Here is a 7505-nt window from a genome sequence, read left to right on the forward strand (position 1 = left end):
ACGAATGTAGTATGCACTGCAAGTGAACTTGGCAGCAATAGGGTCAAGGTCAGTGTTCTTCAGTTGGAAAAATATTTCTGGTTCTCCAGTTTGGAAATGTTTTAATCATTTTATACATGTTTTCAAGCATTTACTGTAACATGATCAATTGATTATTAATGTGACTTGAATGGATTAAGGTCCCTGCCATCACAATGAAAGCTATTTCTGTAAGAGACGACAGGTAACACAGTGTGTGACAGGGAGTAGGCTGACTGTAAACAACATATATCCTTACGTCGGTCATTTACCTGACACCTATACATACATGTACCCCACGATTTCTAAATATTTGTATCGAAAGGACGGTTAACTTTGGAATTATTAGGAGTGTTTTTCATAGTGTGTGCATTTATCGAAGGATACACAATCTTATACAATTTGTGACTGTTATGTTTCGATACTCACTTGCCAAACATATCAAACATGCCATGACCCTGAGAGGCAGGATACGCTAACCGTTTCGCGAACACCTGATATCATCACTATATGATAGTGAATCATTAACACATGTTCAGGATATGGTGGCCATGTCGTCTAAGGGGCAGCAATTTGCGTCCCTTAGGCCTTCAGAAACCTATGATCGTTGGTTCGAATCCTGGTTCGCCCCGATGGTTTCTCTATGTTTGTTAGCACCACATCCGTGCTCGTGGGCTTTCTCAAAGTGGTAAACGTCTAGGACCCGCATCACTTCGGGCGTTCCTCCCACATTACGCTGATATGCCGTGATATACCTGGAGTACTGTTCACTCACTAAATCCGATGTTACTTTCTGCAGGTCAAATGGTGGGAAAGGTTATTGTTGTGGCTGGCTTTGGGCTTCTTTCTTTGAGGTTGAAGGTCCTGCAGCCATCAAGACGGCCCGAAGATAAGACACATAGACAGAAGAGAAAGACGAGAGCTTTATCTATAATTTTAAAGACCCTCAAAGGTGGGGAAAAATCGAATAATCATTATTTTTACAATATGTTCCGGTTTAATTCAAAGGAAAATTGGAAAATCTCAATGTCCTGAAAATCACAAAGCTCGCTACCCTCTGTCAAATAATTTGGTACGATAGAAGCACTGTTTATCATGAAAAATTACCACATTTTTAAATTTATACTCATACATATTTTTATGTGTAAACAATATGTTACGAAAAATGTTAAAATCATATTGGTTTGATGGAGTTAATAAATCTCTTCTTGATTCTTTTCACTATATATTTTTACACTTTGTGTTGATACTGTAAATTATTGCATTAAATTAAGTTGAATTAACTTCAAAATGATGTAAACATATTATATTGCTTACGAGATGCCATGCCTGACACTGTTCATAAGTATAAACAAAGTATCATTTTATAAAAATTTATATTAAATATTAAGGAAAATGGGAGCAATTTGAAAGGTGATCAGATGGCAGCGAATACCGAATACCAGCTAGTGGAAATGAATCGAGATATTTTGCATACAGAAACTGTCGACAACCACGACTACTCCGACATACACACATTGTGGTTAGAATCTTGGGGAAGTGTCCCATTTACCCTTTGAGTACTTTATTATTTACAGTAATACTCATGATGGTATCAATTCAAAATGCTGCACGTATAATCACTTTTCGTGGACACCATTGTCCCGATTACGTGGAACAGTGAGTGAGTGAGTTGGGTTTAACGCCGCTTTTAACAGTATTCCAGTTATATCGCGGCGTGTCAGCTTAATGTGGGAGGAAAGCCCGAAGTGATGCAGGTCTCAGAAGTTTACCACTTCAGTGAAACCCACGAGCACGGGTATGGTGCTGACAAACCTAGAAACATATTCGGGGCGAACCAGGATTCGAACTCACAATCATAGGTTTCCGGCGTGCCCAAGGGACGCAACTCTGCACAGCGAATCGCGGCGCCTGGTTTTAGCAGTGAGGTCAAGCTCTGGGAGCATTCATCTATAGTTTGTTACATTTTGAGAATGTACGATAAGAATATAAGTGAGATAATGCGATAACGCAACATTTTGACATATCAGACATGACATATCGAAGTTCAGGTCCTAACGATAAAACACTCCAGTCGTTAATGCACTTCGTAGTTTACGTCTCAAGAAAGTGGGAGAGATGAGTCTTACACTGCGTGTTCCAACAGTGTCACGATACCCATAGATTGTATCCATTGAAATTAAACCCACACACCAACCCCCAACCCCTGATCATGTGTGCAAAGCTGTTTAGGGACCGACCATTTTATAGTTTGGGTTGGAGCTGGAATTTTATCGAAAGAAATGGTTCCCGAAGATTCTAAAATAATACGACTATGCTTCAGACTTTTGAAAAAAGTTATTGCCTGAGACAAATATGAAATTGTTGCAACGTGTTTTTCTTAAAATAAAATCCATGCTCCCAGATTTAAATAAAAAGAATATGATACAATATCCCAGCCCCGTCGCCACCCGCATCTCCCCCGGCGACTTCGTTGAAGTTTAATGATAATATTTTCAGGCAAGAGGCCGCTTTAGGCCTGATGTTTGGTAGCTTTCATTAATGATCTATATCTTATCGTGATTCACGGGTCATTATCTCGGAGCAACGCTAATTGAAGCTCCAAAACTTAAGAATCCAGTCTAAAAAATACACAAAAGGAACACCCATTAAATTACTGACAGCTTAGCACCTTCGATATTTGCACGACTCAACAAGCAACGTATCACAAAATGAAATATTATGTGACTCAACATTAAAATAAAATAAGAACCATTTCTTTCTTCGTATCAATGTTGATATTAGTTTCACTGACAGTAAGAATAATATATATTTGCCAAAAATGTGACATAAATATTTCTTATGGCTAGTATTATTGACCATACATAATGTCTAAATCACTGCACGTTTTCCCCCTACACGGAGCAGGCACACGCCATGATATAACTGAACATACGGTGGAAGCTGTTTATCTTTAAACCCCGGGCCTAGAGGCCTACCACATGGAACATCTAATTATGTTGAAAGTACACGGTTCTGTTACCGAAAACCTACTCAAAACATTGGCTCCAAACTGTGGTACGTTTCAAATTAACTAAATGTAACACTTGACACACTGAACGTTCACAACAGCACTATCATAACATAAAAGACCGCCTCCGTTATCTAGTGGATAGAGAATCTACCCAGAGTGCGGAAGATCGGAGGTTCGATCATTCCTAAAGACGTTAAAGATGGTGATTGTTGTTACCCTGCCTGGCGCTCGACATTAAGGGGATAAAACAAGGACCGCTATACTGTGTCTTACTGAAAAGTCATTCATGTTAAGACAAGTACAAGCATCATCGTATGTAAGGGCAATAATATTGAACACGAGGTTAAACCACCTTTCACCTCATCTCACCTGACATTAACAACAATCTTTGCAAGCACAACGCCTCCATAATCTACTCCTCTTCTTAATTCTACTGAACAGTATTGAAAACGCACCAGCATTTAATCTTGAAATATTACAAAAACAACTTGAGCGATGTTGATTAGAACAGACATAGACGGATTATTAAGAAAGACGACAAAGGAAACAGGAATACCACACAGTTATTACAATTACGTCATCAGTGTAAGGAAGACACATAGGGTTAAAATGAAAAGTCAATATCTGGCAGGGCCGCCATTGACAGCAACACAGGCCATGCAATGTCTTCTCATTGATCGAATAAGTCTGCGAGTACTATTCTGGGGCATTCCACTGTTGACCTAGTGTATCTTCAAGTTATCTCAGGTTTTGTACTTGCGGACGACGTGAGAGGCGTTGACCCAGGTAATCCCATAGATGTTCAATTGGCGATAGATCGGGTGACAGGGCTGGCCATGGAAGCAGAGGCACATTATTGTTGGCTAGATACTGTGTTGAAACACGTGCTGTGTGCGCTCTTGCATTATCTTGCTGGAAGGTGTGCATATCCTGGTGCTGATGACAGAATGGGATGACGTGATTTGCCAATATGTTATTCCTGTAGTAAAGGGTACTAACTCTTGCACGACAAACATGGAGCTCTGTTCGATGGTTATGACTGATGCCGCCCCACACCATGACATTCCATGACAAAGATAAGAACCTGAAGAATAGACAAATACTCGTAAACAGGCAATAATAATGCTATGAGAAATCATAATGAGAGTAGAAACGTAGCACTACATCAATGTAAACGGTCGACGTGCCAGCATTACCCTAGAACAACAACAGTGTAAACAGTCCATATGCCAGTTCTACCCCAGCACTACAGGAGTATTAACTGTGAATATGCCAGTATTGCGTTCGCGTTAGCAATCAAAACATGTATTGTTGTTCGCATTATGTCAATGTATGCTAATATACTACTGAAAAGAGTTATACAACAAATCTCAACCATTCAAACCTGTATCATATCCTGCGGGTAGAGACAGCACGCAGTCCTTATAGCGCACACCGCGAACTAGATCATGGATCAGTGTGAATAATGGATGTCATGAACTTTGAAATACAATATAAGATATAATAAACGAAGGGGTATCAAAACATGTCTTCATTGGAGTTAAAGCTTGGTATGTTATAGTTTGAAAACAGTAAGACTTGAACCTGAGGCAGAGAAACCGCTTCGGTAATGAAATGTTCTGAGAAATTTTGGTGGACTTGAATTTGACATCTTCTGCTTAAATGGGCATGCAAAACGTGAACCCCAAATATTGTCCCCGATAATTATTGAAAAAAATAATTTTGCTTCAGACTTTTGAAACAAAAGAAATCGCTTGCCACGATAAATACATTGTTGCAAAGCGCATTTATTTATAAGAAATTCAAGCTCGTGGTTTTAAATTAAAAAAAGTATCCAGTTTTGTAGCTGTAGCTGAAAATATATCTGATCTAGCCTTTAGACTTACCAATGAATGCTAGTTTCAATGTTAAACACCGATACTTCACACAACACGGGCTAATTCCACCAAACATCATCCGTCGATCTTTCTCACACACCTTCAAAACCATCTACCATTATAGGATTTGTGATGTGGGAGGGTCTTCGTGACCGTGGGTCCCCTCTTGGGGGTACTCTCTCCTATGCTTAGACGCTCACAGTCGAGTAACGAGGGGCATCAATCATCATGACTTTGATAATTCAATCGTGTATATCTGTCGCTGTAAATCCTTCTTTGATAAAAAAAATTCAGAATGCCCTCAAAGTTGTTGAAATGTTGAACTATTTTTCGTGTTATATTTAATAAAAAGCGCCAACATCATTTCCATTATTATTAATGTAAAACATCAACGCAACAGTCCGTTTTACGATTCCGACATACTAATACTACTACTACTACTACTACTACTACTACTACTACTACTAAGCCTGCAGAGTCTTTCACATGGATAAAGTCGGATGGCCTGAAAAGTCATACAGAACGCTTTCTATTTGGCAACTCGAACCCGTCAGTGTGTGATTTTGCATCAAAATGTAAATATGAAATGTAGATTATTCGATTTAATGAGACTGTCCAACACATTGTCAGTAGATGCCCAGCCTTGGCACAAACACAGTACACCTATCTCGGCCCCAAAACTGATCTTGTCCTGTTTTGATAAATCCAATGAAATCACATTTATCATTGGATTTTCTGTCCCTTTTGACACTAATGTGATTGACAGGATTCGAGAAAAACACGGCAAATATGAGAACCTCGTCTCCAAATGTCTTGCTTGCATCCCAAGTACCAAGTTGACCGACTCGCCATTGTTTTCCGGTGCCGGATTTTCATCGGGTTCTGCGGAAGGCTGAAGTGTTAGGGAGTCTTCAATTCTCCGAAAGGTTCTGTGTAGGTTTGACTATGCAGCACTTCCTGGGAGAAGTCCCATTCGCTGTCTGTGCCGCCTACCGAGGGAGCAAAGGCCCCGAGCTGATGGTGAGCCTAGCCAGCCTGACTGTGCCAGGATCACCCAAACCCTCTTTGCTGAATTTATCCATTTTTATCTATAAATACTAATAACAAATATAGCTGAAAGCAGCAGTGGCGGGCTCTAAATGATATGCACGCACAAACGTACGCAAAAACGTTTCAAAAACCGTACGCATGGCCGTGGAATTTTTGTGGTATCAGGAACTCAACGGTCAACATACGCATACTAAATTTGAACATAATTGGGCAACTGAGAAGCGGTGCTTTCACAATGGTTTGACAGTTCCATCACCACTAGCGCCAAGCGAATGAGCTTCAGTGACTGACTGAATGAATGGAGTTTACTGTCGTACCTGCGGAAACTGCTGTGCTCAGGACGGTTGTGCCGACTCGGCCTGGGATGAGACGGCTCACCATCTCCATTGAGACGGACTCGGTTTGGGTTAAGTACGGTGCAGTGAGTGAGTGAATTAAAAATTAACGGCCATAAGAGCGCACGGACAGGCTTGTTTTGCTTGTGCGAACGCCGTCAAAGGTCATCGGAGTGTCCCAGGGCGTTCCAAACCATTTCCGGACGTTAGGACGACCTTTCATCAAACCAATCAGAGCGTCGCTTACCAGATCATGAACGTGACAGTCGGAATGTGATTTCTAATCATGCAACCTCGAAAACTTTAACATGGGGTATTCAGAACGATAGTTTAACGACTGAATCCGTACAATCTAGACTATCTATTAGCCATTCCACAATGTTCTTTTGTTCAGGTTTCAAATTTTAAATCGAGAATTTGTCAAAATGTTTCGAAGCGTAGTCGCCAATTTGAAATTAATGCCGTAAAGCACGAGAAAGCTGTCTTCTGATTGGTCATACCATTGGTCGGTCAAAGTTCGCGCAAGGTCGGTCTGACATGACCCGTAATGGGATGTCCTCAGATCTTTGTTTAGCGGTAGCGAGAACAAAGACCTGGTTTTAATGAGATTAATATATTGTGTGTGTACTAGAGGTTTAGCTCTATGGAGAATCATTTAGCGCGAATTACAAGTAGGGCCGTAGCCAAATTTATCTAAAAGTTAAAAAGTGATATTAAGTATTTGAATGGATCACTGAAAAACAGTGATTGCACCAGGTGTTCGTCAAAGGGATAAGCATCTCTTGCTACATCGCCAGCTACCGCCACTCATTCAATTTGCACGAAAAGCGATCTGACCAGACAATCCAGCGACACAATAACGCGTTAACTGATTTTATCAAAACCAAAAACGATATGTTAACTTTGTATAATACTATTGCTTTCGCAGAGTTTAAGCAATGTATTACTCTATTTACATGCTCAACATGCTGACAGCTTGACTGTAAAGAATGAAAATTACTTCTTAACTAGCCTTAGGCTATGAGATGACCCAGGTATAATTTGTATATCTCTACAAAATCGTAATTCCTTCTATCCTAAATCTCTACTGAGTCTTCATTGCACTTCTCTACCCTTAATCAGAAAACTAAGTATAGCTTTAGGGTTAAGGTGTGATATAAAACGGCGTGGACGTTATCAGACGCAGAGACTGAGAAGGTACAGTGTGCCAGG

This window comes from Haliotis cracherodii, unplaced genomic scaffold (genome assembly GCF_022045235.1).
Source record: "Haliotis cracherodii isolate W230 unplaced genomic scaffold, xgHalCrac1.p SCAF_1, whole genome shotgun sequence".
NCBI classification, from domain to species: domain Eukaryota; kingdom Metazoa; phylum Mollusca; class Gastropoda; order Lepetellida; family Haliotidae; genus Haliotis; species Haliotis cracherodii.